This window comes from Lissotriton vulgaris, chromosome 1_1 (genome assembly GCF_964263255.1).
Source record: "Lissotriton vulgaris chromosome 1_1, aLisVul1.2, whole genome shotgun sequence".
In the NCBI taxonomy this organism is placed as follows: Eukaryota; Metazoa; Chordata; class Amphibia; order Caudata; family Salamandridae; genus Lissotriton; species Lissotriton vulgaris.
In genome coordinates, this window is record NC_141685.1 from 858,168,064 (window position 1) to 858,189,781 (window position 21,718).

General features: G+C 44.1%; 1 pseudogene; it reads right to left on the reverse strand.

Moving 5' to 3' along the window:
• The window catches only part of LOC147748029 (cytochrome P450 2D15-like), a 433,488-nt pseudogene that overhangs the window by 95,609 nt on the left and 316,161 nt on the right, over positions 1-21,718 (reverse strand).

Here is a 21,718-nt window from a genome sequence, read left to right on the forward strand (position 1 = left end):
GATTTGGCATGGATAGTTCCCAACAACTAAAGAGGAGACATGTCTCTGTTTAACCATGGCACTTACGAAGATATTCAAAAGCTGATTCCTTATATAACAGGAAGAAAACATATGAGGCTTCAACTCCTCAATTGAAACCAAGCGCTCACGATTAAGGAAAAAGCCAAAATTAAAAAGGTATGGAGGCATCACACCTCCTTGGTTTTTATAAAACAATGTCTAGTGACAGCTCACCCATGTTTCTTTCTTCTATTTTTCATAAAATCTATGAAACACAGCGCACCCTTCAAAGCACAAACCATTAAAGACAATTCAACCAGATACTGCTCCAATCTTTGTTGGATCTCAAAGTAAGTGTCCCATGCACCCTCACAATTCTTCTCCCTCTATTATTGTCATCAACAAAACTGATGCAGTATTTCCTTGTCCTTCTTACTTTTTTCTGCAGTTTTTAAGCAAAGAGCCACACAAACTGTTTTCTAGAGATTGGACAATCTCACACAAGGTAAATTAAGAGTTACATTTGATAGGGCAGGACTGCCTTCTGTAACTAGTGCTGGAAGTGGTAACACAAGCACTTTTATCTCATTTTTTTTTAGCTCTGTTGTGTTTCAGGTCCTGAGGAGAACCCCACTTAAAGTTGTTTAGGAGTTCGAAACATGTTGACCTTAACCCTATGAGTATTACGTGTAATTTGAAGAAGTAATTTCTTTAGTGAGTATCAGTATTGGCATGCGTGTCGTTGCTATTTTATGAAGACTGGCCTAGCCTTACTGATTAAAGGCCAGTACCCTCTATTGTTGATAATTAAAATGTGATTCAGCATAGCACAAGTAACTCCAATGTAACAATTATGTAGAATGTAACTACAGAGTGGAAAACCCAATAAAATAGTTTTTAAAAGATCAGTATCAGAAATTACGGCAGTGTAAAAGTTTAGGTGACATCCAGCAATCTTTATTTAGTGAATACTAAAAAGAAAATACACATTGGGTACCTGTTCAATAGTCAATTTTCCACCTGACCCCAGGCCAACATTTAAGGGGTTCCTCCTGCATCTCAAGCATCCCTAGTTTCAGCCCCTCTGTCTTACTGTCAAGAGTGAACAGTCTCATGTTTAATTTCTGGATACTTAACTATCATCAGCACTTTGGGATAGCAGTACTGGGTTGTGTCATATTGGCTCTACCAAAGCCCAAGCACTTGCTTTTTTGCGTTGGAGGTATCTGAATTTCAAATATATAATTGAATTTCTCTGAGGTACTGCATGAACTTTACACAGAACAAGTCGGACATTGTTAAATATTCAACCCACAATGCTTTGATTACAAGAGCTTTCCATCTTTATATAAACAGAAATTCTTGTGGCTTAAACTCTTCTAGTTTAATTTAAGGGAGTTTGATCCATACTGTTAAATCTTGCGGTTGGATTTATTCCAAGTTTTATATACATCCTTCTAATCAAGTTTTGACTGACTTGCACTGGAGGGCGCTCTAGACTAAGGGATAGTGTGAATTACTATTCCAAAGCCTTCCCTACTGTATGTAGACTGGAGTTGGAATAGTATTTCACACTATTCCTAAGTCCAGAGCCCTCCAACGCAAGTGATGTAAAATACTGCGTTGTTCTTGTTTGCGTGGTATCATCATACATTCCTGTTTTTTCTATCATTGTTTAAGCATATTATTTTTTTGTATTTCTTCTCTAAAAAAGCCCTGAGTACAGTCTTGCCAAATATTATTAAGTCAATAATTGGAAGGAAAAATCCCTGGCAGCTGGTTGGATGTGCTAAATTTATGCAATGTAAAGAAAGTATGCTTATATAACTAATTAATGAACTAGAGGTACTTCAACTGCATGGGTTCAGGGGAGTGTAGTACTACTGTTATGCACTTTTGTGATTAATTATTTTTAGCTTTTGTCAATGGGGCTGAACCTACACCGAGGGAATAGAGTAGAGGGTCACAAGGCAATTCAGGTAGGCTGTTGATACGTTTTGCTATAAATTTTTTGATCAAAAACGTTTTTTTGTAAACGGAAAGGAAGATCCCTTAGATAGCTAAGATAATTTAGCCCTTCTGTTCCATGAATAACAAAAAGCAAATATGGTACTTACTTTGAATGTCCGGGTAGAGAATCATGTACAACAGCCCATAGCGTAGAGTTGTGGAAATGGTCTCTGAGCCTGCTTGAAACATTTCAGACACTGTCAGGAGGAGATTGGGCTCACTGAAACTGCTTTGAGTGTCACCTTTCACCTAGAAGTAAGTTAACAAAGAGTTTAATCGAAGTGTAACGTTGATATAAACAATGATTTTCCTTAGATAATGGAGAGAATCAGTAACAGTGAGCATACAAAAGCAAAAGAAGTGGCAGTCTGATTAATGCTGGCAAATTTGGCTACTGCTGATACTTATTGCACAACAAGGGGCCTGATTAAACCTAAACAGACGTCTGTGCCCTGCCCTGCCCTAAAATTCAAAAACTCATAAGCACGTTCAAAGACCTTGTTGGATCAACATCACTGGGTTTGCACCCCAGTGAACACACAACAAACACAGGCACTTTTACAGCCTTGCTATGTTGGACAACCAGGTTGCTGCTGGGGTTTGGCCATAAGCAAACTGACACACTTACTACAAAGGCAAAATAATTTCTGCTATAAAGCAACTAGCCTTTGTGAAAAAAGGCTGAGCTAAGTGTTCTTCTACCTATATTGAGCATCCTAATTTGAACCTACAACTTCATGGTGTTATCTGGGATGTGTCTTGGAAAGAGAAGGACCAGATTGCAGATTACTGCTTTTCTTCATAGCCTCTACTCTCAGGCTATCCTCATAAGCATCAATACTATTGTTATAGGAAGGGGGCTGCAAGCAGCCAATATTACACAAAGAATCTTATGAAAAATGAAGGAGTCCTCTAAAGCACAAATAAGAGCTGAGATGGATGGAGAAGGAGATCCACAATTTGATCATTTGGACTGAGAAAACATAGTTTATGAGTTGAGGAGTTATGAAGTGTGGAGCATCAACTTTTAAGAATGTGTTCAGACGAAGGTTCAATCTAGGGCTGGCATTTTGGAACTTATTGCTTAATGCACAATAATCTTAATTGCATTACAAGACTGGAGGCTCATATTATGCTTGTTCAAAGCATTGAGATAACATTATCAGATACATGAATAATAGGTTTACAATAAAAAGTTCTGGAAGTATTACTGTTAGACCAATCTGCAGATTTCAGAATGTCACGCAAACCAGCACCTGACCAAAAAGCCCTTGAGGCTGAATGGGTGCCAAAAGAATGAATATCAATACCATCCCAGGACATGATCCATTTAACCCAACGGACCAAAGTAGTGGAAGACACAGGTTTATTGGGATCTCAAATCTGCAGTTCGTGAAACATAAGATTTTTGACAATTTCCAACACATAACTTTGGCTGAGCGGGGAAAAAAACATAATCAATGGTAGATACATTAATCTAAGTACATCTAGGAACCTGTAAAGAAATACCAAGGAGAGAATAATGGAAGGAAGATGCATCCAAGGCCTTAACATCAAAAACGTATTTCAAGGAAATTAAACACAAAAGCATTGTCAATTTTGCAGTTTATTGTTTGAGAGAGAGGTACACGTTAACTTGCTATGAGATAAATGTGTTTAATACCAAATTAACATCCCATAATGGATTATATTTTGGGACTGGAGGAATATTATACTCCCTTTAAAAGATGAAAAATCAATGGGTGTTCACTAACGAGTCTTCCATCTACTCGAATGTGTTCAGCAGAAATTGCAGATCTATAAGTACTGATAGTGGGATACGCTTTGCACTTAGAAGCAAGAGAGGCTACAAAAATGACAATCAGAGTCACATCTGCTGAAACAGGATCTGAAACCCTGTCCACACACCAGCTAGACCAGGCCAACCAGGCTGAATTGTAGAGATTGGATGTACCAAAGGAACAAGATTGTTGAATGAGGAGGGTAGCCTCTTGAGATTTTCCTGGAGTTCTCCAGGACCACCCAAAATCTTCCAAGCTATGAGAAATAGAGCCCTCTAGAATCAAATTGTGTTGAAGACCCTGAGATTGAGCAACAGGTCCGGAAAGTGAGGAAGCAAACTGTAAGAGCCAAGGAGAGCTCCAACAAGGTTGATACCAGGTTTGAGCCTGGCAAAAGGGGGTTCTTGGAACTAGATAAGAGAACTGTATGCGAGCCTGAGGTAGAACCCATGCAACCAAGAGAAAGGTAGGAAAGGCACAGAGAAGAGATTGAGGCCAGGCCTAAAGAAAAGCATCTGTGGCAAGGGTCAGGAGAAATGGTTTCCAACTGAATTAGAAGGAAGCTGGTAATTGGGTTGAGAGGCAAAAATATCAATAGACATAATGCCAAAGATGGAAGCAAGATGGTTGAATGCCGAAGGGTGCAGTTGCCAATCTCTTGAATCCTGAAGATGTGTGATGTACTAGTCTGCTACGACATGCAAGTTTCCTGGTAGATAAAATGCTCTGACAGAGATTTGACGCCAGAGACAATATTCCCAAAGCCGCTTGGCGAGGTACGGCAGAATTCTGGACCTTGCGCCCTCAGGATGGTTTATGTATTGGACCACGGTTAGATTGTCCATCCGAAAGAGAATGGTGTAGTTTGCCCTGTCTTTTGTAAAGGACTGAATGGCAAAGGAAACTGCATGCATCTCTAAACTGTTGATATGCAAGAATGACCCCTGAGGTGACCATGTATCTCCAGTTGAGAATTTACTGCATCTTGAGCCCCAACCTGTTTGGCGTGCATTCGATTCTAAGACAAGATCTGGGGTGGCAGACAAAATCGTTTTATAATTTCATGTATTCAAATAAGTCAGCCACCACAGGAGCTCTTCTTTAGACTCTGGATCGAAAGAAACAGGATTGGAATAATCAAGACCTCTGATTGGGAGACAGATTTTCAACTTCTGAAGGGCATGATAATGCAGAGGGCACAGAATAATTGCCTGAATGGAAGAGCCTAACAGACCCACAAGGTGAGCCAGTGACCTGAGAGAAAATTGTGTGAGAGCTAGGGAATAGAGGATTTCCTATTTTATAAGGGCTACCTTGTGCTGAGGGAGCTGAATGACTGACCCAGATGTATCTAATAGACAACCCAGAAATTTCATTTGGGGTGAAGGAATCAGAACAGACTTCTGAACATTGATCAAAGAAGTAATTTGTAGTGAAGGAGGTCCACTCAGGAAGGTTGTAATTCAGGATGCTTTATTCATAAATACAACATGTTGATAAGGTACAGGACATCATGTTGATAAGTGGTAGATCGGAGCCCCACCAGGAGCTGCCTGTCAGCTGCTCAGCCCATGACCAACTGTCACTGCCTCACTCAGTCCCAACATTCTGAGGCATCATCAGACTCCAACATTCTAATGAGACAGAGCACAGGCACTGGCAGAGCAGGGCTGGTAAAACACCTTACAATATAATATGCAGGATACTACATATCCCCTTTCGTTCAAACAGAAGCATTAAACCAATACGTGAATAACAACAGGTGAGAGAGAACCAAGGAGGAGATAACAAGGAAGAATAGCAGAGGAAACAGAAACAACGACAAAGAAAGGTGTAAGCAAAGCAGCGTGAAGAGACGGGTGGAAGAAAATGAGGAGGAGGAAGAGAAGAGTAAAGCGGAAACCGATGGAGAAAAACCGACTCGCAGACATAGAAAAGATGAGGGAAAAACGAGTAATCAGAAAAAGGAAACAACATGGGGCAGAAGAACTCACACGCACCAAGGACCAATCCCCAAACGCACCAACTGGCCAGGCCGGCAGGAAAGGAAGAAAGTACAAGGCACAACGGAGAATGAACACCAGCCTACACACAGATACAGGAAAGTAGGGTAACAGGTTTCCTCCAGGACAGGAAAGAAACAAATCAAAAGAGGAACAAAAGAAGGCTGGAGATGAAAGACGACAACAAGAAGTGTAGATCCAGAAACCAGGGATGGCAAAGAGAATGACACCACGAGGAAAGCTGGACGAATAGAAAAACAGAGAAAAGGCAAAGTAGATACATACAGTATGACTACACTTCCCTCTGTTTCCAATAAACATAATAAATACGACGTAAGTGTAGTATTGCGTTATTTAAAACAGCAAAATTACAAAATGTAAATAGACAATAACAGTCAGAGGGACTACAACCATGACCGTCCTCTACTCCTCTGCAAGAATGTGAGGAGCATTGTAAATGGGACTGAAACCCATGTGAAGCCCTATGTAGGGTGACCATGTAAATGTAAATGGGAATGTAACCCATAACACACCCTGTGTGAGGGTGAAAATTCAAATGGGACTATGACCCATCATACGCCCTGTGTAAGAGTAAAAATTTAAATGTAAATGGGACTATAACCCATAATAAGCCCTGTGTGAGGGTGAAAATGTAAATGGGACTGTTACCCATAATAAGCCCTGTGTGTGGGTGAGATATAAATGGGACTGTGACCCATAATAAGCCCTATGTGAGGGTAAAATGTAAATATACATGGGACTGTAACCCATACACTGTTCCCTGTGTGAGGATACTCGTGTAAAAGTAGAAAGGGCAGTGACCCTAGCTACAGTGCCCTTGTAAGGCTAAAATGTGTATGTTACCTAAGTAGGCAAAAGTATATGGGCAAATGGGGCTATAACCCATTCCCATCCCTTTATAGGGTAAAATTGTAACCTATGTAGGCAAATGTATATGGGCAAATGGGGCTATAACCCATTCCCATCCCTTTGTAGGGTAAAAATTGTAACCTATGTAGGCAAATGTATATGGGTAAATGGGGCTAGTACCCATTCCCATCCCTGTGTAGGGTAATATAATGTGAACAGGCACACATATGTGGGCTAATGGGGCTAAAACCCATTCCCATCCCTGTGTGAGGGTAAAGACAGTATGTACCTGTGCCCTTTGTGAGGGTGAAAAACCGTGAATGGCCTGTGTAGGCACGTATATGGGCAAATGGGGCAAGAACCCATTCCCATCCCTGTGTAGGGTAAAATAATGTGAACAGGCACATATTTGTTGGCTAATGGGGCTAATACCCATTCCCATCCCTATGTAGGGAAATATCTTTAGACATACATAAAGATGCAAAGAATGCATAGCAAGTTTTCTTATTTTTGTGGAAGCTAATGGGGCTAGAACCCATAGCTTATCATTTTTCAATGTAAACTAATGTGCCATAATATTTCACTAAACAATTTAAAAAAAATATTTTTTTGAATTTCATTCCTCTTTTAGACAAACTGTCTCAGTACTGTGGGCTAAAAGTCTGGTTGTAAACACAGAACACTTATCCCGGTTCAAAGAACCACCTAGTCAAGACTTTCTGTCGTGGTACTGGAACTGTTGTCCTCCACCGGTCCTGGGACGTCCTTTGTCCTCTCCCGGTTCTAAATCTGGAACCTTTGTCCCCTACCGGTCCTGAGACGTCCTTTGTCCTCTCCCGGTCAAATTCTGGGACCTTTGTCCCATTCCAGTCCTGGGACATTTTTCTGTCCACTCCATTCCTTCTTGGTTCTGCCGGTCCTGGAATTTGCTTTGTCGTTTCTCCTTTGTTCTCTAACCTCTCAGAGAACTATTCCTGCTTTAAAGAACTTTTGTCTCCTTAGACCACAGGAGACTCCGTCTATGTCTCGAGACATACTGTCGTGGCAGTGGAGCATACGCCCACTTCCACTTGTGACCACTTCCGGGACACTTGTCCCCTCCTGGATCTGCAATACCTTGGATTAGCATTAGCCACTCTCTGTACTGACCAGTCCTTTAACTTCACTGAATTTGGGTTTGAGTCCCATTATATATACATCTCGCTTGCCATACTCTTCCAAGTCATTGTCAAAAACACTTTTAAATTTCCAGTTGTATTTCTTGTCTTTTACCTGTTCTGTGGCACTTTCTATATTTCCAGTTGCGCTACTAGTCTTTTATTTTGTCTGTGCCAACACCGGATTTTGTGATCCTTGTTCTGAGATTTACTTATAAGTGCTGATGAACATGACCATTAAACTATATGCTGCAACATGACCCATCTCACATTTGTTTCCAAACCGTTTCTTAATCTGGAATTGCAAATGAAAACTAAATCTTGGTGTCGAATTGTTACTTAAAAAAAAATGAGCCACACAAATTATTTCAAAAATCCACAAGGTGGCAGTGTTGTTAAGGATGATGCTAAGTAACAGTTGCCATTAGTGTACAAAAATCACACGAAGGCTCAAATAAATTACTGTTCTACCTCTTAAACACAAAACTAACGCGCAGATGCATGCCAGTAGAGAGAAAATGTGAACACTTTCACATAAACATGAAAACACAAAGTTGTATTCCTCGTTTTTCCAGCACAGGTCGCAAATACTTTACAATTGTGACGCATTCCAAACAGTCATATATCGGCTGATAGAGGGTCCCATAAATTCTGTTTAGGCTTCTCTTACCTCAAACTCCTGTCTAACACATTTGTCCAGTACATCCTCTGCAGAGTATGAGAAGTAAAGCACCGCCCCCGGGAATGTGCCAGTTTTCACTCCCACAGTTAATCTATGTTTGACAGTTAATGGAAGGGCCTAAAGGAAGCACAGTAAAGTTACAGAGCCTGCAAGCTTCTGGACACCGGGATCACGAGATGACATGGCAGCACGTCCATGACGCTGTGCCGGGTGGCTCGGGGCAGGCTATGGCGCTAAACCATGTCGCTCTGTCAGACACCCATTCTATGACGTCACAGAGGGTTCTCGTGCGCGATGAAGGGCAGTTGAGGAAGAGATAATTTGCGCGCTTCCAAGCATCCATTCTGAGGCGAGATGTGCGCACCAGTAAACTGCCACAGTTCGACGTTTTAACAATAAAAGACTCCGTGACTGAGGTGATTTTCCTTTGTTGAACAGCTGCTCGTCACAAGCTCCAATTACTGCTTTCCACTTAATCTCTTTAGCACACGTACAGCTGAACTCTTGGAAACACACATGAAGTTTGACATTTACTGCCTCGCGCTAGTATGAATATAGCTGGACAGAGTTGTTCAACCTGAAACCAATTTAACACGAGTCCGGCAAAGTTATAAGTGCAACAGTATGCCCAATAACAAACAGCATAGCGTCTCTGTGCCAAAATGTCAACTTTCTCAGTAATAAAATGTTCCACATTCCTTTCCGGTAAAGGAAGAATGTAACAGAGACAATACTCGTCTAAGCAATGTTCAGCATTCCCTTCATAATCCACAGTTTGTTTGCCTTCATTAGCGCAAAGACTATTTATGTTAAATAAATGTTGGTAGCATAGATAGCTGTTTACAAATTCACGAAGAAAAGGTCAAGCGCTAATTCATAGTATTCAAAAGAAAATATACAAGCCTGTTTCTACTTCCAAGGGAATGTCATCTTGATTAGGAAGTCTTTCAATCTGTATTTTTTCTCTCTTTTTTTTATCAATGAAAGCAGTGCTTCTTACTGCGTGGATTCTAGGTTGTGGCTAGATCGTGTAAATTTGATCCTCACGAACCACTCTTGGAACACCGTAAAAACAGTAGAGGGAATTCCTTTATAGTAAAATACACTTGAAAAGTGTTTAATATATCAGTTACCTTCAACGTTGTCCCTCACTGATTTAAAGCAGAAAAGCCTCTTGGCGATATCAGGAACACTGAAGATGAAGGCACGATGAATGTGGCAAAGGTTGTAGCCTTTACGCAGTAGTTGATGCCACCACAGAAATATGATGTGAAACATCACAGCTGCCACTCTAGTGCAACCCCATTCAAAAGTCATCAAAAGGTGCACAAGATCACACATTGCAGGGCGCAAGTGCTGAGGAGCACACAGCTTTATTTAGTAAAAAGGCATATCGTTCAGCAGCCACATCTTACCGCTTCTTTTAAAATCAAGATGAAACAACCAGGTGTCTGTAAGTTGTAGAAAGCACGTGGCAGTGTAGCTGACTAAGATGGTAAAGCCAAAGTCAAAAAGTACTTAATGTAGATATGCACAGCACGCCTTGGCTAAGGCCGGCCGATGGTGAGGCCACTGGTGGGGCTTAAAGGCGTAGTGCTTTGTGCTTACTTGTTTCTTGTTCTCTTCTTTGTCTTTTCTTTGTACTTCTAGTTTCTTCCATGTAGTTGTCTTCATTCTACTGTGTAAAAAAAAAGCTTTTTTCTTCTTAGCAATTTTTACCTTCTTGTGGATACCTCCTCTTCTGTAAATTGTGCTTGTTTCCACTCTAGTTTCTTTATTTGCGCCATCTCCAGGTCCACCTGTGTTCGCCAGGTACTTTAGATCCGCTTGTAGCTGTAGGTTCGTCACCTCGTCGCCAAAATATGTAGTGAAGGAGGTCCACTCAGGAAGGTTGTAATTCAGGATGCTTTATTCATAAATACAACATGTTGATAAGGTACAGGACATCATGTTGATAAGTGGTAGATCGGAGCCCCACCAGGAGCTGCCTGTCAGCTGCTCAGCCCATGACCAACTGTCACTGCCTCACTCAGTCCCAACATTCTGAGGCATCATCAGACTCCAACATTCTAATGAGACAGAGCACAGGCACTGGCAGAGCAGGGCTGGTAAAACACCTTACAATATAATATGCAGGATACTACATAATTCTTAGTAAATTATTAAATGAGACATTAGCACATCCTCGTCCTGAGCTATAACCAGAAAATCGTCTAGATAGACATTTAGGCTGATGCCTTGAGCTCTGAGAAAACTACAGTAGGTTTGAGAATCTTGGTGAAACATCAAGGAGCTGAGGAAAGGCCGAAAGGTTGAGCTTTGAAGTGGAAACATTTTTTTTCTCTTGAAAGTGAAGAGATTTACTCTGAGAAGGATGTACTGGAACTGACAGGTAAGCAACCTGAAGATCCAATCTGACCAACCAATCATTCTCAAGTAAAATATCCCTGAGACTGAGGATTGTTTCCATCTTGAAAGGATGGTACACCACATAATTGTTTAAAAACTTTAGATTGAACAAAAGGTGGAACTTTTCCTTTTTCTTTTGTACCAGAACAATTGTGCTTAGAAAACCTGAAGGATCAAATTGAGATTGCTCAATTGCCTATTTGTCTAGGAGAGAAGGTTTTTCTTCCAGAATTAGTCAAAATTGAAGCTGTGAAAAAAGAAGAGGATGAGGGACTTGTGATTGAGAGGAGGCTGATAGAAATCTTTTTGATAACCTTGAACGGTCTGAATTATCCAGGGGTATGTGGTGATAGAAAACCATTTTGAGGCACGGCAGGGCAGCAAGCCTTCCTGCTGTGCTGCCATGTATCAAAATAAATAATCAGGAATGCGCTGTATCTACAAGCTACAGTGCATTCCTGTCCTCTTCTGTGCTGGCGCACAAACGCAAAAACCACAGGTGATGGACAGAATGCAGAACAATGTCATGTATTCACCCCAGTACGGAGATCTGGGCCTAAATCCATAAATTTTTTGCACTCCACTCCACCCCAGTTCAGACATGGCCATATGCAAATCAGTCTGACCCTGTGCCTCATGGGAACAGTCCAGCCCGAACTGGGAAGCCATGCCTTCCCTGGACCAGAAACAAGCTTCAGAGGACCGGTTTCTGGCATTCCAGCCGTCTTCAGCCCGGCTTGCTTGAATCCAGTGGTGTGGAGTGCATGGGACTCATGTCTGAGCATACCCATCCCACTCGGGGTGACAAATGCAAAAACCACAGGTGATGGACAGAATGCAGAACATTGTCATACATTCACCCCAGTACAGAGATCTGGGCCTAAATCCATCGTTTTTTTGCACTCCACACCACCCCAGTTCAGACATGGGCATATGCAAATCAGCCAGACCCTGTGCCTCATGGGAACAGTCCAGCCCGAACTGCCAAGCCATGCCTTCCCTGGACCAGAAACAAGCTTCTGAGGACCAGTTTCTGGCATTCCAGCCGTCTTCAGCCCGGCTTGCTTGAATCCAGTGGTGTGGAGTGCATGGGACTCACGTCTGAGCATACCCATCCCACTCGGGGTGACAAATGCAAAAACCACAGGTGATGGACAGATTGCAGAACAATGTCATACATTCACCCCAGTACAGAGATATGGGCCTAAATTCATCGTTTTTGTGCACTCGACACCACCCCAGTTGAGACATGGCCATATGCAAATCAGTCTGACCCTGTGCCTCATGGGAACAGTCCAGCCCGAACTGCCAAGCCATGCCTTCCCTGGTCCGTAAACAAGCTTCTGAGGACCGGTTTCTAGCATTCCAGCCGTCTTCAGCCCGGCTTGCTTGAATCCAGTGGTGTGGAGTGTATGGGACTCACGTCTGAGCATACTCATCCCACTCGGAGTGACAAGTGCAAAAACCACAGGTGATGGACAGAATGCAGAACAATGTCATACATTCACCCCAGTACAGAGATCCGGGACTAAATCCATCGTTTTTTTGCACTCCACACCACCCCAGTTCAGACATGGCCATATGCAAATCAGTCTGACCCTGTGCCTCATGGGAACAGTCCAGCCCGAACTGCCAAGCCATGCCTTCCCTGGATGAGAAACAAGCTTCCAAGGACCAGTTTCTGGCATTCCAGCCATCTTCAGCCCGGCGCACAAACAGCAGCGGTTCGCCAGCGAAGACTCCCTTGCGTCATTTTACAAGGGTACCTGTGCTGAGGTGGATGATTGTTTTTGTGCAGGAAGTGACACCTTCCTGCACAAAAGGAAACATGAAAGGCATTTTCCTCTTTCTTTTACTAGACTGTTGACTTACAGTTCCAGAATAAGGCCTGTATCTGGAAACAGCCATTACAACGCAGAACTATTACAACATGACCATTGCAGCACAGGTTCTGTTACCACACATAACCATTACAACTCAGGACTTTACAATGCATATGTCTTTGCCATGCATGCCTATACAACAAATTTCGCTGTAAAGGCATGAATGGTAAAAACATATGCATTTTAAATATAAGCATTAGGTAAGCATTAAGCATTTATATAGATGTTTGTGTCGCCAGTAGTTAGTTATAATTAGGATGTCATTTCTGTAGGAAGAGTGATTTATCATTCAGCAGTAACTTTGGCGCTGCTTGATGAATCCTCGCAAAATTTTCAAAAATAGTCTGCCACGCACTTTAGTTGCTTTCTTGAAAGTTTTGGGGTGATCCATCAAGTGGGGGATGTGAAAAAGCAGGGGTCCCAAAGCACGTTTTCCCCATGTTAATCTCCATAGGAACTTTAGACACGGCTACAACCTGAACTGTTGAATGTAATTATACCAAATTTGACAGAATGGTAGATGTTGGTCCAGAGAAGTATCTTTTTATGATTTGGTGTAAATACGTTCAGAAGTTTAGGAGTTATTAACAGAACTTGTCAATTGTACATCTAGGGACACAGAGGATCTACGACCCCTCCCAATCTTGTGCTGAGATCTGATTGACTGCCAATACTTCAATTTTATTTATCAACAAAACCTGCTCCATGTGTGATAGGGTGGCTCAGACATTACCTGCCTCCATAACTAGTGAGGATATTTATAGTACGCAACGCTTCTGCAGTACTAACAGGGTGTTCCTATCTCCTTTCTAAAACACTATCAGTGTCTGTGTCAACAACACCAATTCAAACACCCTCCCAACTTAGAGAGTGTTGTGAAACAATATGTGAAAAGTGGGAAGGGACTTCATGGAAATAACCACCAGGGAACTGCTGACAGGTACTCGTCAGTGTGTTCCATTTTTCATCATCAGCACCTTCCCGCAGAAAAATAAATGTGCAGATACTTTGTTCAACTAAATAGTGAAATAAACTACTAATACCTATCAAGACACGACCCCTGAGCTAGAACACCTACATGCACTGTTCTAGCCCTCTAAAAACGAGCTAGGCACCTCTAGCACTTTGAATAACTTTATTCGCTGCTGGGTGTCTGCTCACATTAAAAACAAAAAGCTACTGTTGAGCTTCGTTTCAACATATATGAAACCAACATGTTTCATTGACTATTTATCTTTGTTGGCACCTTCTTCAAGGCTAGGGGTCAGTCCATGCCATACTGTGACTTCACAGCTTAACATCTGGTGGTTGCCACCCTCTGGCATACCTGCAGCGACCAGTATAAAAGACGTGTGTTCATCCACGTCTAACGATCTCAATTGCACTCTGTCAACCGGACCTCGATCAGCACGTTCGGTATTTTACTCCCCGCTGTCCAGTGCCAACACTTCAAACCAGGAAGTGTTGAACTAGGCTTGAGCCAAGCCCAGAAATAAACATTCAAAATAAAGAAAAGGGGAAAGGGTGGAAATTACCTAGCTAACCTAGGCCTCTTGGGGAGGTTAAAGAAAGCATTTACTGCAGGATTCACAGATTCCACCAATTGAAACGCGGACACCTGCGCTTTGTTAGTTATAGTGCCCTATGTAGGCCTGGTCCCAGGGGGATTTTGGTAATAAGGTGGGGGGGATGCATTGCCCTCCTTTCCTGGGGCTTTTAATTGCCCCAGTAATCACCACCTCCCCGGGGCTTATTAATTTACAAACAGGGGCCTCTCAGAAGCCCTTTGCCCCATAGACCACCACCTCCCTGGGGCCACATGCCGCAAAGTAATTGGGGGAGCCGCTTGGACCCCGCACCTGGACACTACCACCTCTCTGGGCCTACTATTTTTTTATGGGGAGGGACTCTCGGACCCATTCTGGCCCCAGGAATCACCATCTCCCTGGGCCCAAAATGAATTTTGTTGGGTGGGCCTCAGGGGCCCTAAGCCCCTGGGACTACCACCTCCCTGGGCCAATCTTCTTTTAAAACAATTGGGAGGAAGGCCAAGCTTCCCTCCTCACAGGGTGTTTCGGGCCCAAGGTACCACCACCTCCATGGGGCAGGCCCTACAAATTAAAAAGGAGGGGGCCACACAGGTGCCATCCTGAAGCCATAAATGGCCCTGGGGACCGCCACCCCTCCAGGGCTTGCTCCTCTATGTCCTCAGGTGCCAACCCCTGGCGGGACATAGCTGTTGCTGTGGCTTGGGCAGGAGCCATATCACTCCCGCCAAGCCACAGCAAATGCTTTCCTTCTGGCCTTAAAAAGGCTCTTGATTGCTGGACGCAGAGCTAAATTGATTCACACAGATGGAGCAGCATTTTTAGTAGCTGCCTTTAAAAAGCTAATTCCGGATCCCGCAAGAGGCGGGAAATCGGTAGGGACCACAGGGGCCTTGAGACTTCCCACGCGGTCCCCAATAGTTGTGAGTGGGTGCCCTGGTAGGGACCAGAACTACTTGGTAAAAATGGCCTGGGAGGGGGGCCATGTTTACCCGTTCCCCTTATTTAAAAACAAATCAAAAGGCCTTGCCCTGGGGATTGGGGCTCTGGGCCAGAGTTAACCCCCTCTCTTTAATTTTACAAAAATTATCTCCATAAAATGCCGGGCCCTAGGTGATGGGGTTTCCGTGGCCGAAATCGGTCAAGGTATGGGGGGGCCACATATCCCCCTCCTAAAATATATCAAAACATTTCTTTTTTTAAAAGCCTGGACTGGCAATTCGCTGAAGGACCGTCCCTTTCTCCACCACTCTGCAAATGCGCCTCCTGGTGTACAACTGGTTGGGGGATGAAGTCCACTTTACTCCTGATGGTCCTTGGGGACCAACTATCCCTCCTGTTACCTCCAGCAAGTCCCACACAGTGATATTGCTGAGAGGTTGTCGTGTCGGAGGAATCTTTCTCCACCAATGTGCTAAATCTCCTCCTGGCACACTACTAGTTAGATGATGAAGTGCCCTTGGCTTTTGAGGGTCCTTGGGGGCCAACTACCCCTCCTGTTACCTTCAGATAGTCTCTGGATTGATGAGAGTTTGTCAAAGGCACTCCCCCTTTCTCCACCACTCTGCAGACATGCTTCTTGGCTCAAATATTGTTGCGGGATGAGCTCCCCTGATGAGGGTCCTTGGGAGCCAACTACCCCTCCTGTTACCTCTAGAAAGTCTCACAACTCAGGTTGCTGAGAGGTCTTTGGAGATCATTCCCTCTCTATCCCCCACTCTGCAAATGACCTCCTGGTGCTCTACTGGTTGGGTGATGAAGTCCTCTTGGATACTGAAGGACCTTGCAGGCAAAGAAGTCCTCCTGTTACCTCCATTAAGTCCCATACAGCGGAATCCCAGGAAGCTGTGTGGAGGCCACATCCCCTCTCTCCAGCACTCTGCAAATGCGACTACTAGTTAAAAATCATATAAATTCACTTAAAAAACTAAAGGTTACAGGGACATTATAGTTAGGTAATAGAATTTGAAAAATCTTAGAAATTCACTTAATAACCCAAAGGTTACAAGGATGTTATAGTTAGGATTTTTTTTAAAAAAAAACCTTAGCTATTCACTAAAAAAACAACAGTTACAGGGATGTTATAGTTCGGCTCAGATGTCACTCCTACAAAACCAGTCAAATTCAGCAGTTACGGTTACCTGAGCAAACGATAACTTACATCATCGTAATGCACAGCTTATGACCACACATATCACATCACTCATGACATGGTCAGTGACATCACCCATGATATCTTAAATGACATCATCTACAGAACCAATCACACACCCACTCACATCTCCATACAACCTCTTGTATGCCAACTCACACACCTATACAACTACTCACAGACCCATACTAGTACTCTCATGCCCAGTCACTACTCCATAGAGGCGCTCACACACCCAGTCACTCCCTCGTACAGCCACTCACAACTATTCACTCACAGACACAGCCACTCATACAACCAGTCACTCAGGAGTACAGCCATTCACATAGCCAGACACTCACCCATACAGCTTCTCACACACCCACTTATTTATCTACACAGTCACTCACACACCCTCTCACTTGCCTTTACAGCATCTAAAAACAGCCACTCATTCACCCATACAAGCACTCCCATACTCACTCACTCAGACACCCACACATCTAATTCTATACCTATTCACACATCCATACAAGCACTCACATAGCTGCTCACTCACCCATACAGCAATTTACACAGAAACTTACTCTCCAATACAGCCACACACACACCAACTCATTTAACCAAACACCCACTTACTCACCCATACAACCACTTATACACTGAATCACTCACTCATATAGCCATTCAAATACCCACTCATTCCCCCATGCAGTCACTACACACTCACTTACTCACGATGTCACTGACCATGTCATGAATGATGTAATATGTGACATCATCAGCAGTGGATTGCGGGTGCGCGATATATAGTTAGTGCAACTAACTATATATGCGAATTTCAATGGTTTTGTGCGAGTAAATTAAGGTTTTGTAAATGCTAATCCCTAACTATATATGGTCTATAACCTATGGTTTTTTTCAGTGAATTTTCAAGGTTTTGTAAATGCTAATTCCTAACTATATATGGTCTATAACCTATGTTTTTTTCAATGAATTTCAATGGTTTTTTAATAGCAAATATCAAAAGCTGTAAAATGTCAAGTACGTGGTAGGTAAAAACATTTTCGTATTTATGCACGCTAATATGCTTTGAACGCTGCCCCCCCTCCCCCCTCCTCTTTTCTTTTAGGAGTATTCTCTCTTTGCAGATAGTGAAGGGTAGGTAACGCAGGCCTTTGCCCCCGTTGTAATCTGTCGTGCCTGCTTCCCTCTCCATTTGATTGATTGTTATCCTAGCATTTATTGTTTTGGAATTGGTTCTCTTTGGTTCATTCTCTATTTACAAACAAGCACAGAGTCGCAATACTCTGTTTAGTCTTTGCAGATAGTGAAAAATCATTAAAAAAACAAAAGGAATCAAGCAAAATCAGTAGGCCACTAATGGGATATGTTTTTGACCTCGCTAAAATAGAAACATTATGAACAACCCCTCATGACAAATATGAAACTAGTGAGAGGAACTGAGCTCGACACCATGATGGCTGCAAGACAGCTCGGCTCCGCCGCCCACCCCACCCAAAATAACGATAAACACTATGCAAATATTATAAATATATACAACGCACCAGCAAAGTAACAGGGTAAAACGTTTCATTAAATATCTATTTACATGGCAGCCTGCTGCAACATCGATCCAAACAAGCCTTTGTATTTTGGGCTCAAAATAAACCATCAATAGTAAGATTTTCACAGGTGAGTGTAGGTTCATGGTTTTCCATCCACAGACTAAAAGCCTGGAGTGGGAGTGAAAGAACAATAACTAGGTAAGAAGGAAGGCAGAGGTTGTGGGAAGGACTCTGGATATGGTATGTTGCTTGGTCCCTGAGATGCTTCGATGTCACTGCCTTGCACAAATGGCATAAGTCCTGGATGTTGGGTGCCATAGTTAAGGGTTCCGAGCAACGCTTGTAACACTGTCTGAAGCTTATTTGCACCTGCTGCAGCTTCACTATTCTCAAAGTAAATGGGGGCTGTTTGTGGACCTGACTGCATTGGAAAACAATGTGATGCGCTGCCTCCCTGAACCACTTGACGGAGGCCCCGAGATAATTGCGCCTGCTCCACACCTTGTCCCACAATCCGTTTGACCTGAAGACACGTCCTGCGGTGCCCTGGTCCGACCATCACATATACCTGCGCCAGGAGACGGCATGGGGTGCAGTAGAAGGGAGAGGTGCCGCGAACGAGCCTCCCCCACCTCCCCAGGTGGAGGTTTCTCAGCTACACCCCAGCGCTTCACTCGACCAGCTGACTTGCGCCCGCTCTTGCGACACAGTGCCTCGCTCGGCCAGCTGAATTGCGCCTGCTCTTGCTATTACAACGTCTCACCCGCCATCCAACGGAATTGCACCCAATCTTGCGGTACAGTGACAGGCGGCTGCTACGGGGCTCACAAAATGGCGGTCGGCTCCACAGACTTGGGCCTGGCTTGCAAAGATGGCTCTGGGCAACCGTGGAACTCGGACGCTTGACTGCTAGGGAATGGGCCCCATTCCCAAAAGAGTCCCCTCAGCCTTGAAGATTCTACAACAGTCACCGAGACCCCCGACTCCCGTAGACTTCCGGTGGGGAGCGACTGCCATGATTGCTCGCGGAATGGCCACGACGTAGCCACGAGATGGTGGTGCTCTCATGCTGACGCCAGCTTCAGTCTGAAACATCCAGAAACACTGTAGACTATCAATTCGATCAGTTCCGGTGGAGCCCCAACAAGACCCGGTAGAGAAGAACTTGCCCTCCCCTCTTTGACTGATGGTTCTTGTTGCCTGTCCCTTCTCTTGTCATTTAACAGAACTTTTTGGACTGCTGAAAGGGGTTGTGTTCCGACCGCTGGTTGGTGGAGACATTTTGACTATATTCTGGACCTGCGTTGTCGCGTAATGCGTCATATGACGCGCCACGTTAGCGCACCCGGAAGTGCTCCGGTGCGCGAGGCGCAGCTTCCCGGAAACGATCCAGAGCGCGGCGCGCAGCGCGTAACGTAAGCATAACAGGTCATGTGACTTGTTAATAAAACTTTTCATTGGTTCATTTTACTTTTGTTATTCTAATGATGAAAGGCTTGGTCATATGACCTAAAAATAACACTTTTCATTGCTTTCGAACATTTTTTTTTCCCAAATGATGAAAGCCCCACCTTTTTTTTTCTCACTCTGACTTGTAAAGCAAAGGACCCAGATGCATTTACAGTTGATCACTAACAATGATCCAGGCTAATGTATTTTCCCGGGAAATTTACAACTGTCCTGCAAGTAAAATATTCCTATTTCGAGAAAAAGGGCGTTTCTTCGTCCCATGAGGGAGCCGTTGAGCAAAAGAGGCTCGGCCTGCTGTCTTAGTCGCTGATAGGCATGAATATCGGATTCTTATCGATCACTTTATGTTGCAGGAGTGGAAAACACAACAGCCCTTGACCATTTATCTTTACTGCATTCCTGCGTATTATACCTTTTAACCGTCATGTAATCGGGCTGCTTTATTTCACTTGCCTTTTACTGATTCGAAAACAGTGGCTATTATTCAAAACTTTAACAAAAAAGGTACTACTACCATGTTTTGTTTTAAAAACCTTTCTTGTGAAAATGTCAGTATACAAATACGGGCCTATAACCACGTGGGCCGGCCACGAAGCAAACTGGAATCGTATATGATGAGGGGACATTTACACTGTAGAAGAACGTAACGGGCGGGCCATTAGGTTGCAAGAACTAAGGTGTCTAACAGTTGCGGAATCGGTGGACGTACATTTTATAATTAAAGTACGACAGGGCCAGTTACAATAAAATTGTCTATATATACATTTGCGGACAAGTACCATGAGTGACGTTAATTCGATCTTTCAATAGTACAGTAATCAATAACACATCAGAACTTAATATCAATAGGGATGTCCAAATGTTCAATCAGTACTCGTTCCCGCCCGCCATGTGCTTCAAAACTGCATACGTATCTCGTGATATCAAGGTTGGGCAACCAGTACACAACAAGGAGTTACGAGTCCCATTTATACCGGCGCCATTTTGGGCAAGGCCGGGCAGGTCCAGGATATAGTCAAAATGTCTCCACCAACCAGCGGTCGGACCAGAACCCCTTTCGGCAGTCCAAAAAGGTTCCGTTAAATGACAACAGAAGAGATAGGCAACAAGAACAATCAGTCAAAAGAGGGGACGCTTTCGGGAATGGGGCCCATGCCCTAGCAGGCAAGCGTCCGAGTTCCAAGGTGTCCCAGGGCCATTTTAGTGGACCAGGCCCAAATCCAAAGAGCTGGCCACCATTTTGGGAGTCCTGTTGCAGCCGGCTATCGCTGCACCGCAAGAGTGGGCGCAATTCAGCTGGATGACGGGTGAGTCACTGTACCGCAAGAGCAGGCGAAACTCAGCTGGATGGCGGGCGAGACGCTGTACCGCAAGAGCGGGCGGAACTCAGCTGGATGGAGGGTGAGGCACTGTGCTGCAAGAGCTGGCGGAACTCAGCTGGAAGGCGAGTGAAACGCTAAGAGGCGCCCCACTGCAGATGAGGTGCCTCCACCTGGGGAGGCGGGAGAGGGCCGTTTGCGCCGCCTCCCCCCCCCCGGGCACCCCACGCCGTCTTTCGGCGCAGCATTGTAGGATGGCCACACCAGTGAAACTTGCTGGACACCACCTCGGTGCCATCCGGATCTCGGAGCGTTCGAGTCACTGTACCGCAAGAGTGGGCGAAATTCAGCTGGATGGTGGGTGAGTCACTGTACCGCAAGAGCGGGCGGAACTCTGCTGAACGGCGAGTGAAACGGTAAGGGGCGCCCCACTGCAGATGAGGTGCCTCCACCTGGGGAGGCGGGAGAGGGCCATTTGCGCCGCCTCCCCCCCCCACCGGGCACCCTACGCCGTCTTTCGGCGCAGCATTGTAGGATAGCCACACCAGTGTGGCAAATTGCTGGACACCACCTCGGTGCCATCCGGATCTCGACGCGTTGTGCTGCCTTCGGCCTATTCGCACATCGGTCCGCTACTGACGCCGCCTCACAGGCCAACGGATTTTGTAGGCTTTTTATAGCCCAAAGCCGCATAACAGGTCATGTGACTTGTTTATAAAACTTTTCATTGGTTCATTTTACTTTTGGTTTCCTAATGATGAAATGCTTGATCATATGACCTAAAAATTACACTTTTCATTGGATTGAAACATTTTTTTTCCCCAAACGATGAAAGCCCCACTTTTTTTTTCTCACTCGGCAATCCAAAAAGGTTCCGTTAGATGACAA